General features: G+C 52.4%; 1 protein-coding gene across 4 annotated transcripts in view; it reads right to left on the bottom strand.

Annotated features, from left to right (window-relative positions):
- The window catches only part of PTK2B (protein tyrosine kinase 2 beta), a 117,784-nt gene extending 93,904 nt beyond the window's left edge, over window positions 1–23,880 (bottom strand). For all 4 annotated transcript variants that reach the window (XM_074991431.1, XM_074991432.1, XM_074991433.1 and 1 more), the window contains exon 1: window positions 23,716–23,880. The gene's annotated coding sequence lies outside the window, so the exon portion shown is untranslated. The remainder of the gene's footprint in view (window positions 1–23,715) is intronic.
- Window positions 23,881–24,377: the final 497 nt, after the last annotated feature.

The raw sequence follows: 24,377 nt of genomic DNA, 5'->3' as shown, positions 1-24,377 counted from the left end.
AAGGGCAAGAAAAAGATGAGGGCGGGGTGAGAAGGACTGCTTATGAGGACTGAAAGAGCTTCCCAACTTGGCTAAGACATGTGAGGCCTGTGAATGCCAAGGTGGCTGTTTCTGGTGATTGAATGAGGAGAGAAGAACTACGGGGAGAAATTAGATGGAGAATGCTTCAGCTGGAAGTGCAGACAGGCCAAGCAGGTGTGATTTCCAGGTGTCCCTAGGTGCCTATGTTCCTGGCCCTTTGCACACCACACTGGGTTCTGATTGGTGTTCAGGGAGCAAGCCAGATGTGACACATGGAGCATGGCTGGGGGCAGCAGGTAGGGACGGTGGAGAAGACACTGCAGGCCAGGGAGAGATCACCTGCAGATTACCAGTGGGCTGTTTCCTGGCCAGTGGGAAAGGGAAGATGTGGGACGGCTGCCACGGAAAGGGATGGAGCACTCAAAGTAGGACTGTGACGGCAGCGAGCGAGCCAGAAATGCCACGACAGAATGGAAGCAGCGAAGCTCCAGGTGTCTTTCCCAGACAGAAGCAAGCTAGAGACACAGAACAGAGCCGTGCTTCCTCAACTGAGGATACCAGCCTACGTCAGAGCCAGCCGGGGGGCACAGGGAGGCAGCCTGAGTGGGGCAAGCCGCAGCACTCCCAGTGAAGGAGACCAGGACTGAACATAAGAAGGGCCACACTGGGTCACGCCAAAGGTCCATCTACCCCCGTGGCCAATGCCAGGTGCCCCAGAGGGAATGAACAGAAGAGATAACCACCAGGTGACCCTTCTTGTCACCCATTCCCAGCCTCTGACCAGCAGAAGCCAGGGCAGCAGTGCCAGGAGGGCCATTCCTGCCCATCCGAAGGGCACAGGGGGTTGTGGGTCGGGACCGAGGGGCACAGGCAGAGCTGTGCAAAAGGGGAAGGGGGACGCCTCGGCAGCTGCTTCCCATGAAGCCATCACACGAAGTACGTGAAAGCCAGGCCACCCTGGAAGCCCAGAGCTCCCTCGGTCGCCCTGGTGCTGTGAAACGACACCCCGGCCAACCCGCAGCGGTTCCTCACGTGACGTCCTCAGGAAGTCTGGCTTCCACAAAGCGGCGGAAGCCACACATGACACATGCTCCAGTCTGCAGGGGATGATTCACCCGGGTGGGGGCTGGAGGAGGCCGCGGATGGCAGGTGCCAGGAAACGCCAGCGGGGGACCCTCCCCGTCACCCTCCAGTCTTCGATATTGGCCAGGCCAGGGAAGCTTGGCTGGGTCTTTCTTCCCCCAGATTTGGGCTGGGCTGGTTCCCAGGGGCTATGCCTGCCATGGCTAGAACCAGGCTCTCCCAAGCAGTACTGCGCAAGGGGCACAAACCAGGCCCTGATGCAGACATCCCCAAAGCTGGATGAGCTCAGAGCAGCACCCGTGCTTCCCAGCCAGAGCCCAGAGCTAACCAGGACTCAGCCGAAAACGCAGCCGAGCTCTGGGGCCTGCGCCTCCCCTGAATGGACAGCGCTGCAGAGGTGAAGTGGAGATGCTAGGCAGCACGAGGAGCTGCCTTCTTCCCTCCACTGACCCTGAAAAGGGGCCAGCCAAGTGTAGCTCAGTGGTATATGGCCTTGCAGGGGCCTGGTTGCGGGGGCGGGTAGGCACTGCCAGGCTGCAGGGGCACATACTGCCCAAGGTGGCCTGGAAGGCACCGTGGCTGAGTCAATCAGGTGGAGGGTCTGGGGTTCCCCACAGTGGCCCGGGGTCACGGGGCAGCTCCTACAATGGCCTGGCTCCGGCTTCCAGCCTGGCTGGAGCTGGGCCTTGAAGCACAGAGGAGAAGCTGGGGGGCATGGGGCAGGAAGGAGCCTGCGGGGCCAAGTGGGGGACTCTTGCTTGTGTCCCGTTTTTGCACTTGGAAAAGGAAGTCGCCCTTGGCACATCCGCTCTGGTAACATGCCCAAGGCCCGGCAATCCGAACGCGCCACGAGCGCGGGAATTCATCATCACCGGCTGTGACCCCAGTCAGCCCTTCTGCCCCTCCCCTCCCTATCTAACCCCCCCCACTCCCCGCTGCAGGGTCTGTGCTTCCCCCGGCACGACTGAAACCAGCATCAAAGGCACCGTCAGGACCAGAACCAACTTCCCTGCCCCTTCCTATGCTACACTTACCCATCCCATGCTGGTCCTTACACTGCTAACCTCCGCACAGCAAGAAGGGTAATTATTGCCCTGGGGTTGGAGCTGGCAGTTCTTGGTGTTCAGTCCCCTCTAGCACCCGACAAATATGAACTAACTCCAGTCCACAGCTGCGGCTGGCAAGGCGGTGACGATCTGCCCCAGACAGGGAAACTGAGGCACAGAGTGGCCGAGAAGGAATAGGGTCATTAGGGGGATCTGATCCACAGAGGTCACAGAATTCAGGTGTGTTCAGAGCCAGGGTTTCGGTCGGCCCGAAGCCAGGAAAGTCCCCCAGTCCTGTGCTCTCCCCACTAAACCACACTTCTCTTACAAGGTCACAAATTAACCCCTGTTTATTTCGAGGGGCCTTGCCTGGGAGCTGATGGTCAATCCCTGGGCATTCCAAAGACCCTCTGGACTCCAAGTGTTCTGGGGAATTCGGAGCGCTACCCCCAACCGCCTGGCAGCGCCCATCAAACCCACGAGCTGCATTTGTGCCAAGAATGGGTGAAAAGAGATCTTCTTGTACCGGGCACAGCACAGCAAGTGTTTATTTGGAGATGGTAAGAGGACAAAGCAGGGACCATCTGGGAAGGAATGTTTCACGAGCTGATGACAGAGACAGCATCCTAAGGAGGCGGCTGCATGCGGCTCGGGAGGCAGGCTGCAGGGAGCCGAGTTATGCAGCCGCCACAAGCAGGGGTGAGCCAAGTGGGGCGCAGGCCCCCTCGGGAGGGGCGTGAAATTTGGCAAGGGGGACGCAGCGCCACCGGCTGTGGGGCCCCAGGTTCATCCAGCTGATTACAAATGCTGAAATGTGTGACTGCTTTTCCGTAGGTGTAGTCCCATTTATACACAGATTCACAACATGTTTACATGCTGCAGACTTATTTTCTTACACGGGCCAGAAGGGTTCTTTCCCATAGGAACACAACCGAAATTTTGGTTGGTTTGGATTACACTGGGTGGGAGCTGACTGCAAGCGTGAAAGATGAGCCATACTCCCCCTGAGCCCCAGCACAGAGATTCGTCCCACTGACTCAACAGGGCTACTCACACAGCCTGGGGCAAGGGCCAGGCACCCAGACTTCAGTGGGACCACCCTGCGTTCACACTGCATGGGTGAGGCCAGGTTCAGTCTCACTCTGCGTTTACACTGCTGGGAGTGAAACCGGATTAGGCTTGTACAGTTTAATGGGGCGTCTCACTCTGGATTTACACTGGAGGTGACTGAGCTCAGGACTGGGCCCACCATGCTGATTTATCTCCTTTCCAACTGTGTCTTCCATAACATTACATTTGATGCTGGCATCCAGGACCCAAGGTGTGGAATTCGGCCCGGATTTACCACCCTCCCACATCCTCACAGTTGGCACTTTCCTTTGGCTGAGAGGATTTTGGGGTGCAGCTCTGGGAGGGTTGGGTTGTTTCTCATTGGACAGGGGCTCAAACCACACCAGAGATATGACCACAGTTGGGCCCCAGTGAGGCTGAACCTCAGGGAAGTGGGGTCTGAGATCTGTTAAACTCATTGCATGTAAGCCAGCAGCTGCCTCCTGGGCACAGTCCCTGCCAGAGCTTCTGCTGGGGAACTGCAGCTCCATGGCTCAGAGCTGCAGCTACTTCTACAGCTTAGCCTTCAGCCTGAGGGCCGCCGAATACAGGGAGCGCTGGCTTCACACCAAAACCCAGTCAGCCACACACACACTCACATTGCCACCCCCAGTTGCCAGCAGTTTCCCAGGTACACACACAGACAGGCAGCCGCATGCACACCCGGATGCCCGTCTAGTTACACACACACACACACACACACACATGTAGAGTACACCTCTCTGACTGACACACACCCAGCACTCCCACCTAGATACACTCACCCATCTCGACACAGCCGCACACAAGCTCATCTAGACACACAGACAGAGACACACACGCAGTTTAGAAACATGTTCACACCCATCTAGCTTCCCCAACACAGCTATCTGGACACAGAGGGTACAACTAGAGACCCCCCCAGCCCTCCTAGAGCCAAGCACACCGAGAAGACCCCTGGATCTATGCACACCCCAGCACATCCCCTAAATAAACCCCCATCTGGATACACACATGCCCAGTACACCCCCTACACACATATGCAAACCACTTACACTCACACACCCCTAGAATATTCACACACCACACAGCCACATGTCTGCCTAACCACACAGACATCCTGCTACTCTCTCACACACACTCTCACGCCTACTCCCAGGCCCCCCCAACAACTGGGGGTGGGCGTATCCAGTCTCTCCCAACAAAGACCTGCCCCGGCCAGCCTGGCACTGCTGGCACACTGCCAGCCCCCTCCCGCGGGGCAGACAGCCCCACCCAGCCGGCTGTGGTCCTGAGATGCCTCCCCCTAGCAGCCAGGGCTCCCCTTTGCGCTGACAGGGGGGAGAAGGTGCTCACAGTCCCATCCCTGGCCCCTTCCCCCCTGCAGCAGCCTCCACGGCCAAGGAGAGGAGCAGCCAGCGACCCCCCACAAGGGGGAGCAGCTTGGGTCATTTCGGCGCCTTTGCCCCTCTGCCGTCCGGGTAGCCGCCGCAGCCCCTGTGAGCATCCCAGCCATTCACAGCAGGTGCCCGGCGTCCCCCAGCCAGGGGCAGGCTGGTGAAAGCGGCGCCACGCCGTGGGATCGTCGCCAGACCCCCTGCTCTCGCCCTGGGAATCGCTGCCTTGGGGCAGACTCACTTCAGTCTCTCTTCTCACAGCCAGTCCCAGACCAAAGGCCCCTCACTGTAGTGCCTCCCTAGGTACCGACTCCCAGTGGGAGCTACGCACCTCAGAACATGTAAAATTGGGCCCTCAGTGTGCTACTATCTTCAAAAGCCTTGTCCCTCACCGCCCCCTGGGATTCAGGGGACCACTGTCCTGCTCGCAGCTTGTACCTCTTAGATGAGACACTGTGCCTCAGTTTCCCCTCCTACAACATGGCGCTCCTGCCTGTCTTTGCACCACAGTCTGAGATCTAGAGAGGACCAGCTGGGTGTTGGTACCACTGGGGCTGCTAACCAGGGCCCTTCCCCGCGTCCTGCTCTTCAGTGAGGCCATGATGGAAAACACTGGGATGTTTCCAGCACCATGATCACTCTTTGCTCATTGGACACTGCCCAGGGCTGTGAGTTCTGGATTTGCTGGACAAGCACTGCCAGCATCGGGGGGAGCTCCCAACACAGAGGGGCTGAAATTCACTCCCGGCCAAGGTACCGCTTCCCCGCTATCCGCCCTCCGCTGAGATGACTGACAGGGACCTGCTGCCATGAAAGGCAGCCTGAGTCAAACCCTGCAAACTCAGTGGGAGACTTTTCACTGGTTTGAGATTGGGCTTGTCAGGCTGGGTAATGGCACAGGACTTCTGCTCTGATAGGAGGTCTGGGCTGAACTGAGCCCGGGGGAATCTTCTTGTTTCAGTGGTCTGCCTGCTTGGGAAGCAGCATCAACTCAGCTGCAGAGGCATGTAAGATTACAATGTGCTCCTACTGAGCCCTTCTCACCATGGGCTAGTTCCCGTGTTCCCTGTAAGCTGAACGCTTGGCAGAGATTCCAGTTCTGCCCAGCTTATTAGCAGAGCGCCCACAGCCACCAGCATGTGTCTACGGGTGGGGCACATCCGCACATGCCGTGATACACAGAACAACATTTATTCTGCCCACGGATGGAAAAATATGAGCAGCAACGCTGGCCAGGTGGCTCCTTTGGTCTGACCCAGTATGGCTGTTCTTAGAATCACTTGTGCGGTGGAAGACGAAACACTGTTCAAACCCCACGTTACACTGCATGTACTTTAACCTGTGGAACTCACTGCAACAATCTCGGAGGCCAACACCTGAGCTGGAGACAGGAAAGGATCGGCTGTTTACACAGACCAGAAGAACATCTGCTGTTGTGCTAGACAGCCGCGTAACAAAACATAAGCGGCAACGGGGGACAAGCAAACACTAGCTCCTGAGTTTCTCACACTACATCTGAAGCAGCTGGCACCGGCTGCTGTGAGAGGCAGTGTACTGGAGGGGCTATCAGTATTTCCTATGTTTCTGGGCACGTAACCCACAAGATCACGCCAGCATAGCAGGCCCACGTTTCTGGCTTCTCAGTCACGTCCAGACCCCTTCCAGCATTTTGAGCAATTCTCTGCTCAAAGCTCTTTGTTTAACCGGCTGTTCTGAACCTCAGAAATACAATCCCTTGTAACAAGCACTCAGAACGCACGGGAGAAATAAGGCAGCAAAGCAAGCAGCGCTCCCCTCCGCCCACCTCCGCCCCCACACCTGGAGCAGCAGCCTTTGTACCCAGGGAAACTGTCAAAGAAACTCCCAGCAAATTAAATTTGAAACAAACAAAAAAAAAGGAAAATCAGCATTGGAGCTGAAAAGTGGAAAGTTGTTCTTACTGCAATCCTGAATTTGCACAGCACGTTGTCAGGAGAACAGATCGCATCAGACAGCCCCCTCCTTGACAGCAGGCAGGGGTGATTCACAGCCAGCCCCAGTGGAGCGCTGTGTGTTTGCAAGTTAGCATCACTTGCTGGGTTTGCAACTGTAGCCTACCCAGAAAGCAAAATACCTGTGCAGAATAATCAGATGCTCTCTGGAGAGAGCTACAAGCCCATGTCATGAATGCTTCTGCAGCATTATCATGATGGGAAGTATCAACCGAGCAGTCAGGAGTCTTGGGCTCTATTTTTGGGTCTGCCACTGACTGACCTTAAACAAATCTTTGAGCTCAAAAGTTTCCAGCTTGGATATACCTGATTTTAGGTATCCAGTTTTGTACACCATCTCTCTATGCCTTTCATTCTTGTGCTTGATCTTAGGAGTCTAATTTTGTACATCCCTTTCTAAGTGTCTACTCCCCCTAGACAAAAATGAATACTATAATGAATCTGTGTGTATGATGCCCTCTACCAGGTGGAACCAGTATGTCTCAAGCATGTGTCCTAGCCCCTATACTGCTAAGCGCAGATGATTATTTAGCTAAGCCAGTAGGGGGCGAGTGCTCTATGGTCAGAAAAAAATGGAGTTCTATCTTTGCTGCAGTCATGGAATACCATGGTGTGCAGCACAATGATACCTGGAGCTGCTTAGAAACATGCAACTGCAATGAAATTTTAGCTTTTAAAGGAATCATAGTCCTTCTGAAAACATCGAGGAAGAGCACGTGTGGGTTCCAACCAGTTCTAAGAACAGCAAAACCCTCAGGTGTGCTTATTTGATATAGTTCCTCCCAGCTTGACAGGCATGGCATGTGGCTTAAATTGTCCATATTTGCCACCATTGTTAATAATGTAATCTACAAGCATCCCATTGCATTCTCTACACCTGCGCACGTCCCCAGCTCTCACAAACTAGAACATTTCCAGTGCAGAGTCAACAAAGAGAACTCATCAATGAATTAGCCAGACAACGCACCATCAATAGAGAGAAATCGTCAATGAATCAGCCAGACAATGCAGCATTGATAGAGAGAGCTCATCAGTGAATTAGCCCAGACATTTTCAATGAGGAAGTTTAAAATGCCTAAATCACTAAGGAGCTTTTGAAAACGGGACTTTGGCTCCCAAGTCTCATGGACTTTAAGGCCAGAAAGGACCATCATGATCCTCACAGCAGGCCTCTGGGTCCCACCCACCCAGCCTGTGATAGATCCTAACCTCTGGCTGAGTTAGTGACAGCCTCAGATTGTGATTTAAAGACTTCAGCTTTCAGAGACTCCATCACTTACACTAGTTAACCCTGCACGTGGCCCACGCTGCAAAGGAAGATGAAAATCTCCCAGGATCTCTGCCAAGAGACAATTCCTTCCTGGCCCCCAAACAACAGGGTCCGTTAGGCCCAGAGCATGTGGGTGAGATAGAGCAACCAGACACCCAGGAAATAATTCACTTAAATGCTGTTGACCACGTGGCCTGTGAACTCCAATGCTGCCTCCACACACCTGTGCCAGGTGTTTGGCAGGCCCAGTTCCCAGCCCCTGGTTGGCCCACAATCCCAAACCATCAATGGATTTTGGCGGCTGAGGATGGGTTTGCACCGTTACTGATGCCGTGCTGTGCTGGCCAAGCGTGAACAAAGGTCCCTGTCTGCCTGACCTTCCAGTCAAAGGACCAAGCCCTGCCAGGTGCAGCCACGGGATGGGCTATCAGCTCTTTGGGAGCCCAAATGACCAAAGAGGTTTAGGCTCCTCATTATTAGTGGAGCATGGGGGAAGGGAACTGGCAGAGGCTGCCAATGTATGCAAGAGAGCAATGAGGCAAAATAGCCCCATGCAGACCTAGTCCTGCCCAGCCTTCCCTGAGAAGTATACAAGAGGGAGGGGTCATTGCAGCCTCTACTGAGCAGAGGCAGCTGCAGCAATTACGGATCCTGTGGCATGTTCTGATCTCACCTATTTCTTGGACACTGCAAGTGCCGGGTGTGACATCCTGGGGCTCGCTTGGACCTAGCCTATTTGGGTACCAAAGTAGTGAAGCCATGGCTGCATGGGATAGCTCCATGAGTAATTACTTGGGGGCCAGGTAGGGCTGTGGGCTGGTTCTTAAGAGCTGGAACAGCAGGGGATGCTGGGTGGGATTAAGGGGCCCTGGCAGAGCTGAGGGTGGGAGCCCCAGGCTGGGAGAACAGAGCCCTGCAGGGAGGACTAAAGGGTATCAGTAGAGCTGTGGGAGGGACTCCTGAGCTGGGAGAACAGAGCCCGGCAGGTGGGATTAAGGGGCATCGGTAGAACTATTAGCCCATTACTTTCATGAGACTCAAAGCCAAAAAGCCAACAAATGCTGACATACTAAAAATAACTCCAACTCCTCAACTAAACCTTCCCGTGAGGAGGGGAACCCAATTCCCAGGAGTGGGGTGGGCGTGTTTCCCAGTAACCTTTATCTGCACAAAGGAAGCAAGCTGAGGAACATTTGCGTCCTCGTTTTTTTGGCACCATGGGAAACTCGGGAGGTGTGATCACAGGTCCTCATTGGTCGCTAAGCATGTTGGTCGCTAAGCATAATGGTCGCTAAGCAACCAAAGTGAAACCCCATGTGATGCTGCTGCCTCATCTGGGGGCAAAGGAAAATAAAGGGTTTGCTTTCCCTATTTGGCTGCTCCTGACAACCCACCAATAGCAGCAAGTGCCAGGTGGAGGTGGAGGAAAGCAGCTGGCGAGATGCAGCATCCGTTGGCTGCACCTCCTGAATGAAGTGCCAACTGGCAGGTCGGTGTCTTGCAAACCCCCCAGCATTATGGGCACAAAGCAGGCCCTTCACAGCTAGCACAGCCAAGGGTCTGTTTCACCTAGTATCCCACCTCTGAAGGAGGCCAACACAGTTGCTTCAGTGAGCAAATGGGAAAGCCCCTGGAATAACATCAGGTGCTGATCCATGGAGGAGTCAGAGCACATTACACAGATGGGTGAGCATCATCCCCTCCAATTTAAAGGTGGGGAAACTGAGGCAAGGCACATGCTAGGTAATCCCATAATGGAATAACCTGTCCCTGTAAGGAACAGGGGCCCTCAGCCCAACCAGTTCTATTCAATTATCAGACCCAACTGAGAACAGGGGGATGAGGGGGGTGCGGGTCAGGTTATCCCTATAAGAAGCCAGCAAGTGTCTTCTTTGAGAGGCTCTGGAGTGAGGGACTGAAGGAAGGGAAGATCCCTTCCCGCACTGAGAGAGGTCGGGGCACAGTGTCCAGAGGCTCTCGCCTAGGGTGGGTAGGGGGACTGCTTTTTATTTTGAAGAATAAAACCATGCCCTCAAAGAGATTTTGGCCTAGCTGTGAGTCCCTCCTGGCAAAGCTGGGAGATCTAAGTAGTGTGAGGGGAAACTGAGGCACCAGCTAGCCCACATAAGGCAGCACTACTATCTTCAATAAGCCCCGCCACGCCTCAGTCCTGAGTGCCAGGCAGTGGACCACGGTTTATACTAGTCATGCCAGGCTGGGGGCAGGACAAATTCTTCCTGACCACAGCTTCTGCCAGCTCTTGCCCTGAAGCATGAGGGTGGAACAGGGCCTCTTATTATCAAAGTGTGTCAAACTATTAGCACAAAGCGGTGAGTCGGATGTGACCCTAATGTGTGCACCACAAATCCCTCCAGCTCCAAATACAGCGCAAAACCTTCAGCGCAGCCTCATGCAACCGAAGTGTCTCTGCCTGATGCAGCCAGGCCTGCAGCTGTCATGCAGCCAAAAGTCCATGTTTTGCAATGCAGTGTGAGCTGCAGATGCTGTTTGTGTGAGTGTTGCAAAGCTGTGAAATGGAAGAGGGTTTGCTGGGCAGGTGAGGAGTCCATCCACGAGAACCAGCAACGTGATGTGTGGGAGGCAGTGAATGAAAGTTCCCTAAATAGTTGTTCCCTTCTCTGAAGGGGTTGTGTGGGAGGGTTCTGGCACAGAGACCCCCCTCAACTAGTTATTATGAAGTTCTGGTAATACCCTAAATATATTACGCACTGCCAAAGGTATAAAGCATTCCTGTTCTGGATAGTGCAAAATATTCAGATACATCTTTCTGCGCTGCTTGAAGCTAAGAAAATAGCAGCGGTCAGAGAGGGTCAGACCTAAGGTCCATGTAGCCCTGCATTTTGTCCTCCAACAGTGGCCGATCCCAGGTGCCTCAGAAGGAATTAACAGAACAGGTAATCACAAGTGAGCCATCTCTGTCGCTTCTTTAACTCAAAAAGATCAGCTCTTGGCTTTTTTCTTTGTATGCTCATAAGGAACATAGCCAGCACCAGAGCAAATCAGGCCCACGGTCCATATAGGTCAGCGTCTGGTCTTGGATAGAGACCAGGTATCAACAACAGGCATTTATGGAAACACCAGACCAAAGTAACATTGAGTGGCAACAGGGTCACGTGACTATTGCACAGCCAAAAATACAGATACCCTAGGTGCTAGGCCTGCCTCCGATTGGCCAAGGGGTCCTGTATTCTTCAATTGTCTGCAATGTTTCCTGTTATCTGAGGGCTTGGGTGGCTGCTCAGGAGAGATTCAGGTGCCACCCAACTGACCAGCAGAGCACCCATGGGTGGCAGCGTGTGTGTCTGAGTAGTGCACACATCCCTTGGTGCACATAACAAAATTTATTCCACCCCGAGTGTAAAAAAATTAGCATGGACACGGCCTGTCTGCACCTTCTGACAAGAGATGGCCTTAGCACCATGTGATAGTGCGGTGCCTGGCAGAACACGAGAGCCATCCCGTCCATAGGATGAGATGGGGTGGCCACCTCAGGCCCCATGCTTTCGGGAGCCACTATGGACAGGAGGGGGAGGATCACCTGGGGCAGGGCATGGGAGGTCCGGAAAGGTGGCAGCACCAACGTCCGCAGGCGATCGCCTCCCCTCAGCCTCCTCTCTCCAGCCCACAGACTGGTGGGACTCATCAGGCCCTGAGGGTGTAGCGGAGAACTGTATGGTGAGTGCGGGTGGGAAGGAGGAAGGAGGCTGTGGGGGAGTAATCCCTGGCCAGGCTGGTCGGGGCAGGGACTGGGGTGTGGGTGGAGCATGGAAAGGGCTGGGCCTGCAGTGCAGGAGGGGAGGGGATCCTGGGCACTGGGGAGGAGGAGTGTAGCCCCAGGCCCTGCCCCCTTGGCATGGCCCGGCATGACACACCTGACATTGGCATTCCAGCAGTACCACCGATAGACAGCACACACTACTAATGGGGCCCTGTAGAAATTTGCTCCAATAACTACCCCATTCATTAGGCTGGCTTAGCTCCTGAAGCAGGGCAGGGAATGGGAATTTACCTCCCTTTTAAAGCTGTTTATTTTTTTTAAGCTGAGATTTTCTTCAAAGAAGACAATATTTCAGCTCCCCAATCCCACAGCCCCCTTTGGAAACAGACCTCCGGCTACTTTTGTTATCCACATGCCTGACTGGTCCTTCAAATAAATCCCACTGCGTTAGCCTCAATGAGCTCTCCAGTTGCACAGGGAACTCCCACACAGTACGCACGTCTTACCTTTTCTCAGGTTGGACTTTGGTTTCATGTTACAGAGAGAGGAGGCTCAACTGTTCAAGAGCCTTCCTGTGAGGCTGACATGGGAGCAAATCTCAGCACCCAGGTCAGCTGATTTGGGCTCAAGCTATGAGGCCAAGAATAGTCGTGTAGACACCAGTAGCACAGCCTGGGCTCTGAAACCCAGCAAGCTGGAGGGCCTCAAAGCCCAACAGCTCCCATTGATTAGGCACCTACAAACTGTTGTGAGTCCCACCTAGAGGCACTTCTATCCAGGACCAACAGCCGTCCCCCAGCTCCTTTTGCTGTGCCATGCGCTATTCTATATACCTGGGCCACATTCTCTTTCAGTCGTGACCTCTCTAAGATCAGTAACACCAGGCTCTGCAGCCACCACTGTGCTCCATAAGAACATAAGAATGGCCATACTGGGTCAGACCAAAGGTCCATCCAGCCCAGCATCCCATCTGCCGACGGTGGCCAATGCCAGGTGCCCCAGAGAAGGAGAACAGAAGACAATGATCAAGTGATTTATCTCCTGCCATCCATCTCTTGCCCTTGTTCTGAAGGCTAGGGGCACCATACTTTATCCCTGGCTAATAGCCATTTATGGACCTAACCTGCAAAAATTTATCAAGCTCTTTTTTAAACCCTAATAGAGTCCTGGCCTTCACAGCCTCCTCCGGCAAGGAGTTCCACAGGTTGACTGTGCGCTGTGTGAAGAAAAATTTCCTTTTATTAGTTTTGAACCTACTACCCATCAATTTCATTTGGTGTCCCCTAGTTCTTGTATTATGGGAAAAGGTAAATAATTTTTCTATATTCACTTTCTCCATACCATTCATGATTTTATATACCTCTATCATATCGCCCCTCAATCGCCTCTTTTCCAAACTGAAAAGTCCCAGTCTCTCTAGCCTCTCCCCATATGGGACCCGTTCCAAGCCCCTAATCATCTTAGTCGCCCTTTTCTGAACCTTTTCTAATGCCAATATATCTTTTTTGAGGTGAGGAGACCACATCTGCACACAGTACTCAAGATGTGGGCGTACCATAGTTTTATATAGGGGAAGTATGATATCTTTTCTCTTATTATCGATCCCTTTTTTAATAATTCCTAACATCCTATTTGCCTTACTAACTGCCGCTGCACACTGCGTGGATGTCTTCAGAGAACTATCCACTATAACTCCAAGATCCCTTTCCTGATCTGTCGTAGCTAAATTTGATCCCATCATGTAGTACGTGTAATTTGGGTTATTTTTTCCAACATGCATTACCTTACACTTACCCACATTAAATTTCATTTGCCATTTTGCTGCCCAATCACTCAGTTTGCTGAGATCTTTTTGTAGTTCTTCACAATCCCTTTTGGTTTTGACTGTCCTGAACAACTTGGTGTCATCTGCAAACTTGGCCACCTCACTGCTTACCTCATTTTCTAGATCACTGATGAACAAGTTGAACAGGATCGGTCCCAGGACTGACCCCTGGGGAACACCACTAGTTACCCCCCTCCATTGTGAAAAATTACCATTTATTCCCACCCTTTGTTTTCTGTCTTTTAACCAATTCCCGATCCATGAAAGGATCTTTCCTCCTATCCCATGACCGCCTAATTTACATAAAAGCCTTTGGTGTGGGACCGTGTCAAAGGCTTTCTGGAAATCTAGGTATATTATGTCCACTGGGTGCCCCTTGTCCGCATGTTTATTAACCCCTTCAAAGAATTCTAATAGATTAGTTAGACACGACTTCCCTCTGCAGAAACCATTTGTGATTAATATTTTGTTCCGGCCTCAGTCGGCAGCAGTCGAATAGTTTCATAAACTGTGGGAAAGTGTACACTTCCCAGGACGTTTCCACGGTCTGTTTTAGGCAACTCATTTCCATAGTCTCATGAAATGGTTTCTTTCTTTTATAATCATTAGTAACCAGCGGGGCTGACAGCCTCGCCAGGCCCCTCCCCAGGGCAAGGGGAGGATCTTGCTCCACGCCCTGGAAGAGGCGGGACCTCACATGGAAGGGGCGGGGCTTGGCAGCTACCCTCTTCTGCACCCAGACCCTCAGTGCTGGCAGGTGGGCACCGCCTGTTCTCCATTGGTGATTTAAAGGGCCCAAGGCTCCGGTTACCACAGCAACGGCAGCCAGGAACTCCGGGCCATTTGGTATCACCAGATCCTGGGGCAGTTGCTTCCTTCATGCCCCCGCCCCTTGTCAGCAGGCCTGTTAGTAACTACTGTTGTGCATTTTTTGGGAGGAGGGATAGCTCAGTGGCTTGAGTATTAAGCTTCCAAACCCAAGGTTGTGAGTTTAAGGAGGCCATTTAGGGAACAGGGGCACATGGGTTTTAAAAAAAAAAACCCATCATCTATCAGGGATGGTCCTTGGACTGGACTCAATGACCTCCCAAGGTCCCTTCCAGCTCTATGAGATGTGTATCTCCACATATTTTAACCTCTGTTGTCCAGCACCCTTAGGAGCTGACCACTGCCAGACAAGAGAATTTGCTGGACCATAGGAGGCCCATAATGTCCAGCACATCACCAACACTTTCACTGCTTACTAGGCTCTTAGAGCATTTGAGCATTGGCTTGCTAAACCCAGGGTTGTGACTTCAATCCTTGAGGAGGCCACTTTGGGATATGGGGCAAATAGATTTAAAAAAAAAAAAAGTCAGGGATGGTGCATGATCCTGCTGAGGGCAGGAGACTGGACTTGATGACCTCTTGAGGTCCCTTCCAGCCCTATGAGATATGTAAGTATATTTATTTACATTTAGGGGTAAATTAGAGCAAAATAACAGCACAAAACACAGAGAGCCAGGACCTGAGGTTGTAAACAAACTTCATGGGACCACAGGAAACTTGGCCACACCCATGATAAGTGGTTACCTAGCAAACGAAAATCACACTGGACTACAGATGTTGTCGGCCAAGAGAGGTTCAATCCCTCTGCTTGTCATGAGAGGCCTGGAAGATTTTACAATAAGAAATAAAATCTATTCCTTCGAGCTGTATCGAGTAATTAGAGCTTCTCCAAGAGCAAACGGAGTTTTCTCAACACTGAATTTGCAGTGGGCAAATTTTGACTTTGCCCAACATTTTCCAGTTTTCACGGGAAAATCAAAAATGAAATATTGCCTTTGGGGGTCTCTTTGACCCAAATCAGAATATTTTGATTCTTGTCATTTTACTTGAAACATTTCGTTTCAGATCAGTTCAATAAAACATTAGAGCAGCCAGACTACGGGCAGGTCTACCCTAGACCTTGAAGTCAGTTGTAGATAGGCAATTCCAGCTATGGCAATTGCATAGTTGGAATCGACTTATCTACAATCGACTTACCTGGCTGTCCTCACAGAGGGAGGCTGACAGGAGAAACTCTCCAGCTGACCTCCCTTGCACCTCGTCATATCGAGGAGTACAGGGGACGACTGTCCACCCCAAACAGCTCGATTTTTTGTGTCTGCACTAGACACACAAAATTGAACCCCGCAAGATCGACCCTGCATGATCTTGTGGGCAGTGAAGACAGACCCCACATCAGAACAACAGTCCATTGAGTCCAGTATCCTCTCTTCCAAATGCCAGGTGCTTCTAAGAGACAAACAGAACAAGGCACTTTTGAGTGATCCATCCATTCCCTGTCGTCCCCTCCCAGCTTCTGCCAATCAGATGGCAGTGGCTCCAAGAGGATGCAGCTGCATCCCCAACCATCTTGGCTATGATCTAGTTTGTTTTCGAACCCTGCAGAAAGGTGAGGGAAACAGAAGCTCATAAAAGGACACTTGACCCAGGACATGACAGGCAGCAAGTCCAATAGCTGGCACAAGGCGGAGCCTGTGGTAAGCCAGGAGCTGGAAGAAAACTATAATTTCCCAAGAAACAAAATAGTTCAGTTGGGATCAGTGGAAACATTCTGATAAAATCTAAATGCTTTGTGCAACTGCTGCGTTAACTCTACACAAACCTGCTTTTGAAACATGTCCAAAGGAAACCATTCAAGTTTTGTCCCCATGTGTTTTTGCTGAAATTGACACCTTCCCTCAGACTGACTAGCAGCAAATAAACGGGTCCATCGGAAAATTCTCAGCCAGGTCCAGCCATGACCATCGGATGCCGATTCAAAGGGCCCCCAGCTCCGAAACACTTGTGCCATTTGATCCATCATAGAGCAGGGTGGCATTTGGGCCAGAGATCAGCACGGGCCATGCGTGTATTCCAGCCATGCTTTTTCTGAGCTCGCCCATCTCTGGTCCGGCCCCTTTAAGAGAAGAAGCCGAGTTCCCTGGGAAGGATAGGGCCCTCCCTGCTGGCTCTGAGAAGGATGCTAATAAAAGGATGGTGAGAAAGCTACCAGCAGAAAGGGGCCCCACCAGCTCACTTACCACTAGCCCCACCCGAAAGAGGCATAGAATAGGGCAAGGCCTAGGCCCAGCAGCTGAACTTACTTTGCTACGGGCTGGACAATAAGGCAACAGACCGCAGCAAAACTTGAGAGGTGGCGTCTGTCCTTCCAGACAGGGGAGCTGGGACAGGCTGGCAAAATGAGGAGAAACTGAGACCTGATGCATTTGCAGCGTCTTGACCAGACAGCAGAGGAGACTTGGGGAGGGTAAAACAAGCAAGCAGGCGCCTCTGCTGTGGTGGCAGCTTTCTGCACGCAGCTGCTCAGAGAACAGATCCCTCAAGGCAGAGCGTGTGCAGGCGCAGTAAGTAGAATGCCTGGAGGCGCCACTGGCTGGGATGCAGTCAAAGGGGCAGAGGTCACCCGAGAGGCCAGGTTTTTCTGGAGCTCGGAATTGGCCAGCGGCGGGGAGAACACGCTGGGGGCGCGTGGGCAGATGCTGGATGACTAACTGCAGAGTTATCTTCCAAGAGGCTCGGCTGCATGGTGAGAGCACCACCCCAAACAGCTCAGGTCTGAGGTGGAATCCAGTGCAGCAATAGAAGCCATGCCAGGACGGGGCGGGGGAAACACACGAGCATCGGAGCTCACTTTCCTGAGAGGGAGTGAGACTAATATGAGGTCCCAGCTGTCTCTCAGGGAAATAACAATTCACTTCTGAAGGTACTCTGTGTATGAATTACCCATGAGACAGCGTTCATGGAACTGATCTACTTCAGAGAGCAGGGGACCGAGGCACCAGCAAGGGCTTGCTTGAGGTCACAGAAGACATGAGCATCTGGGTCACAACGTCTTCTTGGCTCCCAGCTGTGCTGCTTCTCTGCCTCCACATGGCAGGTAGGTAAACAAAAGAACCTCAGCAGCTCTCAGGAGGGGCGATTGACTAAACCAAAACTAGTACTAGCAGCTCGGTGTGGAGCACTTATGCTTTGGTAGCTACTAGTTATCTTTCTGCAAACAGAACATAGAGTCTACCTATTGGAGTAGCATCCAGGCACTGCACGCAGCCAGAGGTCTACCAAGATCTGGAGATTCACCCCTTCTGCTCCATGTACTTCATGCTCAGACTGTTCACGTGAAACTCATCCCACCCCAGGCTGTCAGGAGGCATCAACTGGGAACCTTCAGCACCGAAAGGAGAGGCCTGGATCGTCTGAACTGAAAGAACAGGTGTCACTTCGGGTGGCTTTGGTGGTGATCCCTTCTTCTCTGTGTCAAATCCACTTAGGCAGAGCGTTACAGGCATAGTCTTTTGGGTCCCAATTCTGCAGCCCTTCCTGCTTCAGAGGAGGTGTCCCTACATGAAGGGTTTCATTCAGTTCTAGGGGTTTTCATGCCCGAGATGGTATTACAGTGTGTCCCTACCCAGTCTTAGCCCTTGTCAGAATATTTAGTGTAACAGCCTCCAACTTTCCAGGAAGCTCAGAAACTTTCTACTGAAAACATGTGGGTTTTCAATGGGCATTGGGAGGAAAATTGATTTTTTTGTTTTGTTTTGGTTGAAGAAAGCACCAATTTCACATCAACATTTTTGTTTTTACCTGTGGGTGAAAAGCTGAATTTCTGATGAACCAAAAATGTCAATTCTGAAATGCCATCCAGGTGTATTATGAGGGGATGTAGCTTTACATCCTACAGTACGATGGGAGCTAATTTAGCTACAACTAATCAGGAAAGAGATCTTGGAGTCATCATGGAGAGTTCTCTGAAAGCATCCATGCGTTGTGCAGTGGCACTCAGAAAAGCAAACAGGGTGTTAGGAATCATTTAAAAAGGGACAGAAAATAAGACAAAGAACATCTTATTGCCCTTATATAAAACCATGGTAGGCCTACATTTTGAATACTGCGTACAGATGTGGTCTCCTCACCTCAAAACAGATATGTTGGCATTAGAAAAGGTTCAGAATAGGGCAACTAAAATCATTAGGGGTTTGGAACAGGTCCCATATGAAGAGAGATTAAAGAAACAAGTATTCAGCTTAGAAAAGCGGACACTAAGGGGGGATATGATAGACGTATATAAGATTGAGTGGTGTGGAGCAAGTGAACAAGGGAAAAATATTTACTTGTTCCCGTGATATCAGAACTAGAGGACACCAAATTAAACTAATGGGCAGCAGGTTTAAAACAAGTAAAAGGAAGTTCTTCTTCACACAGCACATAGTCAACCTGTGGAACTCCTTGCCAGAGGAAGCTGTGAAGGCCAAGACTGAAAGAGAGCTCAAAGAAGAGCTAGATAAATTCATGGAGGTTAGGACCATCCATGGCTATTAGCCAGGATGGGTAAGGAAGGATGTCCCTAGCTTCTGTCAGAAGCTTGAGATGGATGGCAGGAGACAGAGTGCTTGATCGTTACCTGTTCCGTCCGCTCCCTCTGGGGCACCTGGCATTGGCCACTGTCAGCAGCGAGGATGCTGGGCTAGATGGACCTTTGGACTGACCCAGTATGGCCATTTTTACATTCTTATGAGCCCCTTTCTCCTCTACAGGACTGGCTTCCAGCTGCACTTCATCTCCCATGAAGCACTGCCTATGCTCACCAAGAAGAGAGACCAGGGAGCATCATGGGGGATGTAGTCTGCCCAGGCTGTCCAGCCTGCAGAATTGGGAGCAGGAGACATCAAAACTACAACTCCCATGAGCCACCAGGGTGACTTTTGCCAAACTGATATTTCAGTTTTTGATTTTTCATTGAAATTGTTTCTGTGGTTGTCAAAATTTTCTGTGGGAGGAAAAAAAACAAACAAACAAAAAAAAAACCCTTCCACTCCCCCAGTCAGTTCTTCTGTCACCTCTGGGAATTACTGCTTTATCACCACCACGCCGTCCGGATGGCTGGAGCTTGGGGCATCCCACAGACCCTTATGTTATTATAATGTTCAATGTAAGCAAAGCTCAGTGCAAAGGCCTCACTCCTATGTCAACCCATCATGATTAAGAATTATGCCAAAGGAGAAGCAAAATGATTCAGAAAACACTGTATTCCCCCAGCCCACAACCCAGAGGACTTTGCACAGTGCATATTAATAGCCCACACACAAAAGCAATGGAAAAGCAGAACTGGGAGTAATGCTGCCACTTGTACGCCACAGGAAGGAACGGAAGGGAAAAATCACATAGCCCGCTGGGGAGCTTTCTGAGCAAGCAGGAGCAGCACCCTGGGCAGGACAATGGTGGAGGAGACTGCCATTCGAGGAGACAGAAAAGCACAAATGCTTTATTCTGCGAATACGCAGGGGAGCACAGAGAGGCAAAGACGCTCGGCAGCCCAAAGTGCTGCTCTCCAGGATTTGCCAGAGCACCTGAAGCTCTAGAAAAACCATTCACATGGCCGCTGCCTCATGTGCCCTTTGACCCACAGGGAGAATGGAAGGATCTCACAGAGAAACTGTCCCTTTCCCTTGTCACACAAACACATGGAAATCCAGAGTGTCTCTCTCTCTCACAGACACACAAACACATGGAAGTCCAGAGTCCATCTCCCTCTCATTCGCTCAATGTAGCCAGACAGAGTCTCCCCCTTACAAGCCAGCTTGCTCGTTGCCCCCCCACCACTGAGGAGCACACAGGGCACGGAAATGGCTGCTGACAGCCACTCACCCACCCCCAATTGTGTCTTTTTCACACACAGCCCAAGGAAAGATCCACAGAACTTGTAGCTCTCCCATGAACACACCTGAAAATATACAATATTTTCCCTCTCTAGTTCCTTCAGAATATACTCTAGACCCGTGGTTCCCAACCTTTTCACTAGTGCAGACTCCCAATCATCCCCCAAACCATTCACAGACCCCCCCAATCACTCCCCCAAATGGTTTGCAGACCCCCATCAAAGCCAATTCTAGCCGCTTTGTACACTTCATTAAACGAAAAAGAAACCACATCATAGATTTTCGGACAGCCACTAACAACATTACTGGAAGATACTGTATTCAATTTAAAAATAATAATTGATTGCAACTTTGCAATTTATTTGAAACTTATTTTCTAGGATCATTTTATCTTTTTTTTTTTTTCACAGACCCCCTGCAATACCCTTGTGGACCCCCAGGGGTTCTAGATCTACTGCTCTAGATCTAGCCACTGCAATTTTTAACTCCAGATTCCAAGCCTAGAGGTGTTCCTCCTCCACTCTTCTGCCCAGGATTTTAGGCTAGACACCTCCTGCAAAGATGGCCCCAAGCTATTTGAGCCTGGGGGAAACTCGCTCAAGCCCATTTTAAAAATCTCTCACTCACTGAAACACAGGCTTCCCATGGGCCTTGGCTGCAGTTTTCAGAGATGATCCCCACTCTCAGATGCAGAGATGGATGAGACGGAACAGCCCTGGGCCGCTGTGCAAACAGGGCCCAGGTGCTCAACCAGCAGAGAACACTCAAGTGCTTTTAATCACCAAGTTGGTGGGGAAGAGTAAAAACAAACTCTTCACTCCCCTCTCTGCATACAAAGGGGAAACTGAGGCCTGGGATAAAGAAGAAGGGTACTCAGTGTTTAAGGCACCAGTCGAGGACCTGGGACTGATTTCTTGTTTGTGGGTGAGTCACTTAGCCTTCCTGTGCCTCAGTTTCCCCTTTACACAAGGCGGTGGCTTGCTCTGTCGTGTGTCACAGAGGCATGTGAGACTACATAGATGAAAAAGCAAGAAGTGATAAGAACCTGCGGGAATGAGAGCTGCAAAAGCACCTGAAGTAAATGAGGCTGAACGGGCTCCTGGCTCAGAGCGACTGTGCAAAGGCTGCCATCTTGCCTGGCACACCAGAGGCCAGCTGAGCAAGTAGCCCAAGCTTGGGCTGAGGCTCAGGGACTCTCTCTCCGGGGCTGTGACAGTCTCGTGTCGCTCACGGTTCAGCACGCAGACTCCAAGGGAGGGACCTATGCACGGCTCCTACCAGGCTGTGGGGGGTCACCAGGCCCACCAACCCCCAGAGTCGCCCACATGGAACCTTCCCCCAGCGCCGAGCACCTGTGGAGGGGCTGCCCCACCCTGGGCACCTAATGTCAGGCCCTCATCTGTCACGCCTCTGCGGGCAGCTCCCCGCACCAGATGCCTGCTAGGGGTAAACAGGCTCTCCTGAGCACAGCAGAATGAGGCTGGTTTACACCCGCGGAGGCCACGGCCCTGGCTGATGAAGGCCCTGGATGCGTGTTTCTGCTATGAATGGCATGAGCTGGGCAGGAGCCAGCAGCATCGGCAGCACAGGGGAAGGCCTCTGCCCTCTCACTGAAGGAACATAAGAGCTGCCCTACTGGGTCAGACCAAAGGTCCATCGAACCCAGTATCCTGTCTGCGCAGCGGCCAATACCAGGTGCCTCAGAGGGAGCGAACCAAACAGGTGCCGATCTCTCTCCTGCCATCCATCTCCAGCTTCTGACAAACAGGCTAGGGACGCCATTCCTTACCCGTCCTGGCTAACAGCCATTCGTGGACCTGACCGCCATGAATTCATCTAGCTCTTTTTTAAGCCCTGTTATAGTCCTACCCTTCAAAGCCTCCTCCGGCAAGGAGTTCCACAGGCTGACTGTGTGCCGTGTGAAGAAGAACTTCCTTTTATTTGTTCTAAACCTGCAGCAATTTCATGTCATTTGGTGTCCCCTCGTTCTTACATTATGGAAACTAAATAATTTTACAGGAAGGGTTGGGAGTTTTTCATCTCCGTGGAAGGGGCTTTCCTGGGGGTGACATTTTGTGGGTTGGGGCTCCTCAGAAAGAGTCCAGAGGCATTTTAAGGAGATTTATCTGTGTTGTCATCTGAGCTGTGGTGATGCCCCCAGACCTCAGCCTCTGTGGCCCTTTGGGAAGAGGCAAAGTGGGGGAAGAATAAGAAAGAAGGAATGGAAATGATGGTGTGTGAAGAGCCAGCAGCTGTGTGATTTCCCCTGCCTGTCAGAGCACAGGGGAACTCCAGAGAGCCACATGCTGGCTCAAGACCCACTGCCCCGACAGCTGCTGAGCCCTGTGTGGTGCGTTGAGGTTTGGCCCAGCTGAAGCGACAGGAATTACACTTTGGGACTTGCCAGCTCACAGTCAGATCTGCCTCAGAAATAAAGCTTTCTGGAAGGCAGCGGTCTGTATCTCCACAGCTTCAGGCTAGTTTGCTCCTCTGCCCCTACAAAGCTGATCTGACGTCCCACCCAGTGCTCAGGGCAGGATCGTTCCCTGCTGTCTGTTCTCCAGCACACTGTTCAGCACGGCTGATGGAGCCTCCACCCTTTCCCCTGGCAGACCCACAACCCCATCACCTGCGGGGCAGAGGAGCCGCCTGATATCTGACTTGCATTCACATGGCAACTGGGACCCAGTCGGCCTAAGCTTTCACACCATGGGAGCTAAGATCCCAGCAGCCTGACCCCTCCAAAGCAGGTTGCTCCCCTGGGCACTCTCCACAGGTCACTAGGACTTTGCAATGCTGTGTGTTTGCTAGCTGGTGGCCAGCCATGGACACAGACTTGGCTAGCGAGTCACCCAGCCAGCAGCTGGGTTCATTGCAAGCGGCATATTGCAACCAGGATTTCCACAGGCAGAAACCCAGCCCCCAGCCGAGGCCTAGGCCCCAGGTTGTCTCTGCACACAATGCTCTTGGCAGCAGATCCTACGCCCCCACCTCCCTGTCACAAGACATGGCCCCTTCCCTTAGCAACCAGCCCTACCTGCTGTCCCCTCAGAGCAAGCCGCTGCCCCCAGCGCTCCTGGGCCGCGTACTGGGGCACTCTCACAAGTAAACCCACAGAGCCACGCTCCCCCAGCACAGTTACGCCAGGGAAGGGTTTGGCTGAGGCCACCGAATATTTACACAGCATTGCAGTGCAGGGAGGCGCAGGCCAGAGCCTGGCACTGTACACCTCCAAGTGCAATCCTGAGCGGCAGTGCCCTCGCACCAGAGAGAGAAGGAGCACGAGGGTTTTGCACGGAACCAGAACACACACGTGTGCGCCCACAGGAGCACATATCGACCTGGCACGCTCCCACCGTCGGTGCCAGGCACCCCACCTCTGTCCCTGCGCCAGCCCCAGAGACTGGGGGGCCAACTGTCACCCCCTGCAAGCCAGCGTGCTCCCTCGGGTGCTACCCAACCAAACCCTTCCGCTCTCAGGCCCTGGCCTCCCGCTCACAAGGACCCCTCAGGTGCGACATACCACGGTTAGCAGCCTCCAGCTCTCTCCTACCTTTTCACCCAGCTTCACGGGAGCCAGCTGCCAGGGGGCTAGGAAAAGAGCCAGGGGTCTGCAGGGCCCCTCCCCGCAGCCCCAGACTGCACCCAACGCTAGGGCGCGGGGGGGTTAGGGACGGAGGTACTGTGAACAGGCTCTTCCTTCCCTGGAGGCCCTGAAGAAATCACCCGGGGAGTTACACACCCTCTGAGCTCTCACTTCCTGGTCTGGGCTGCCTTGCATTCCTCTCCGCACCGCACCGCCCTCCCTCTCTCTGTCTTCAGCTGCTGCCAGCCTCGGCAGGTCCCTGTGGTGCAGAGACTCCCCGGTTCCTCCTGCGAGGCTGAGGAATCGGCCTGCAGCACCCTGCTGCCTCCCGGGGGCCTGAGGGACTTACCTAGGCGAGGGGGAGCCAGTGCCAGACCCCGGGGACATGCAGTGGGCTCCTTTACTCTGCCTCTGGGCAGGTCTTTGACTTGCCAGGCAAGAGCAGGCCAGAGGGACTTGGAGGATCTGGCCGATGTGGAATTTGTGCGAAGGGGAAGGGTATTATTCTTACGACTGCTAAAACCACAGCCCTGCTCCTGGCTGCCCACTTCCTGGGCAGGCTCAGGATGGGTGGGATGTGCTGGGGATGTGCATCTCAAGCCCACACTTCCTTGACAGCAGCTGTCGCA

This window comes from Carettochelys insculpta, chromosome 3, assembly GCF_033958435.1.
Source record: "Carettochelys insculpta isolate YL-2023 chromosome 3, ASM3395843v1, whole genome shotgun sequence".
NCBI classification, from domain to species: domain Eukaryota; kingdom Metazoa; phylum Chordata; order Testudines; family Carettochelyidae; genus Carettochelys; species Carettochelys insculpta.
The sequence above is the reverse complement of the archived record's forward strand: the minus strand, read 5'-3'. Positions and strand labels throughout refer to the sequence as shown.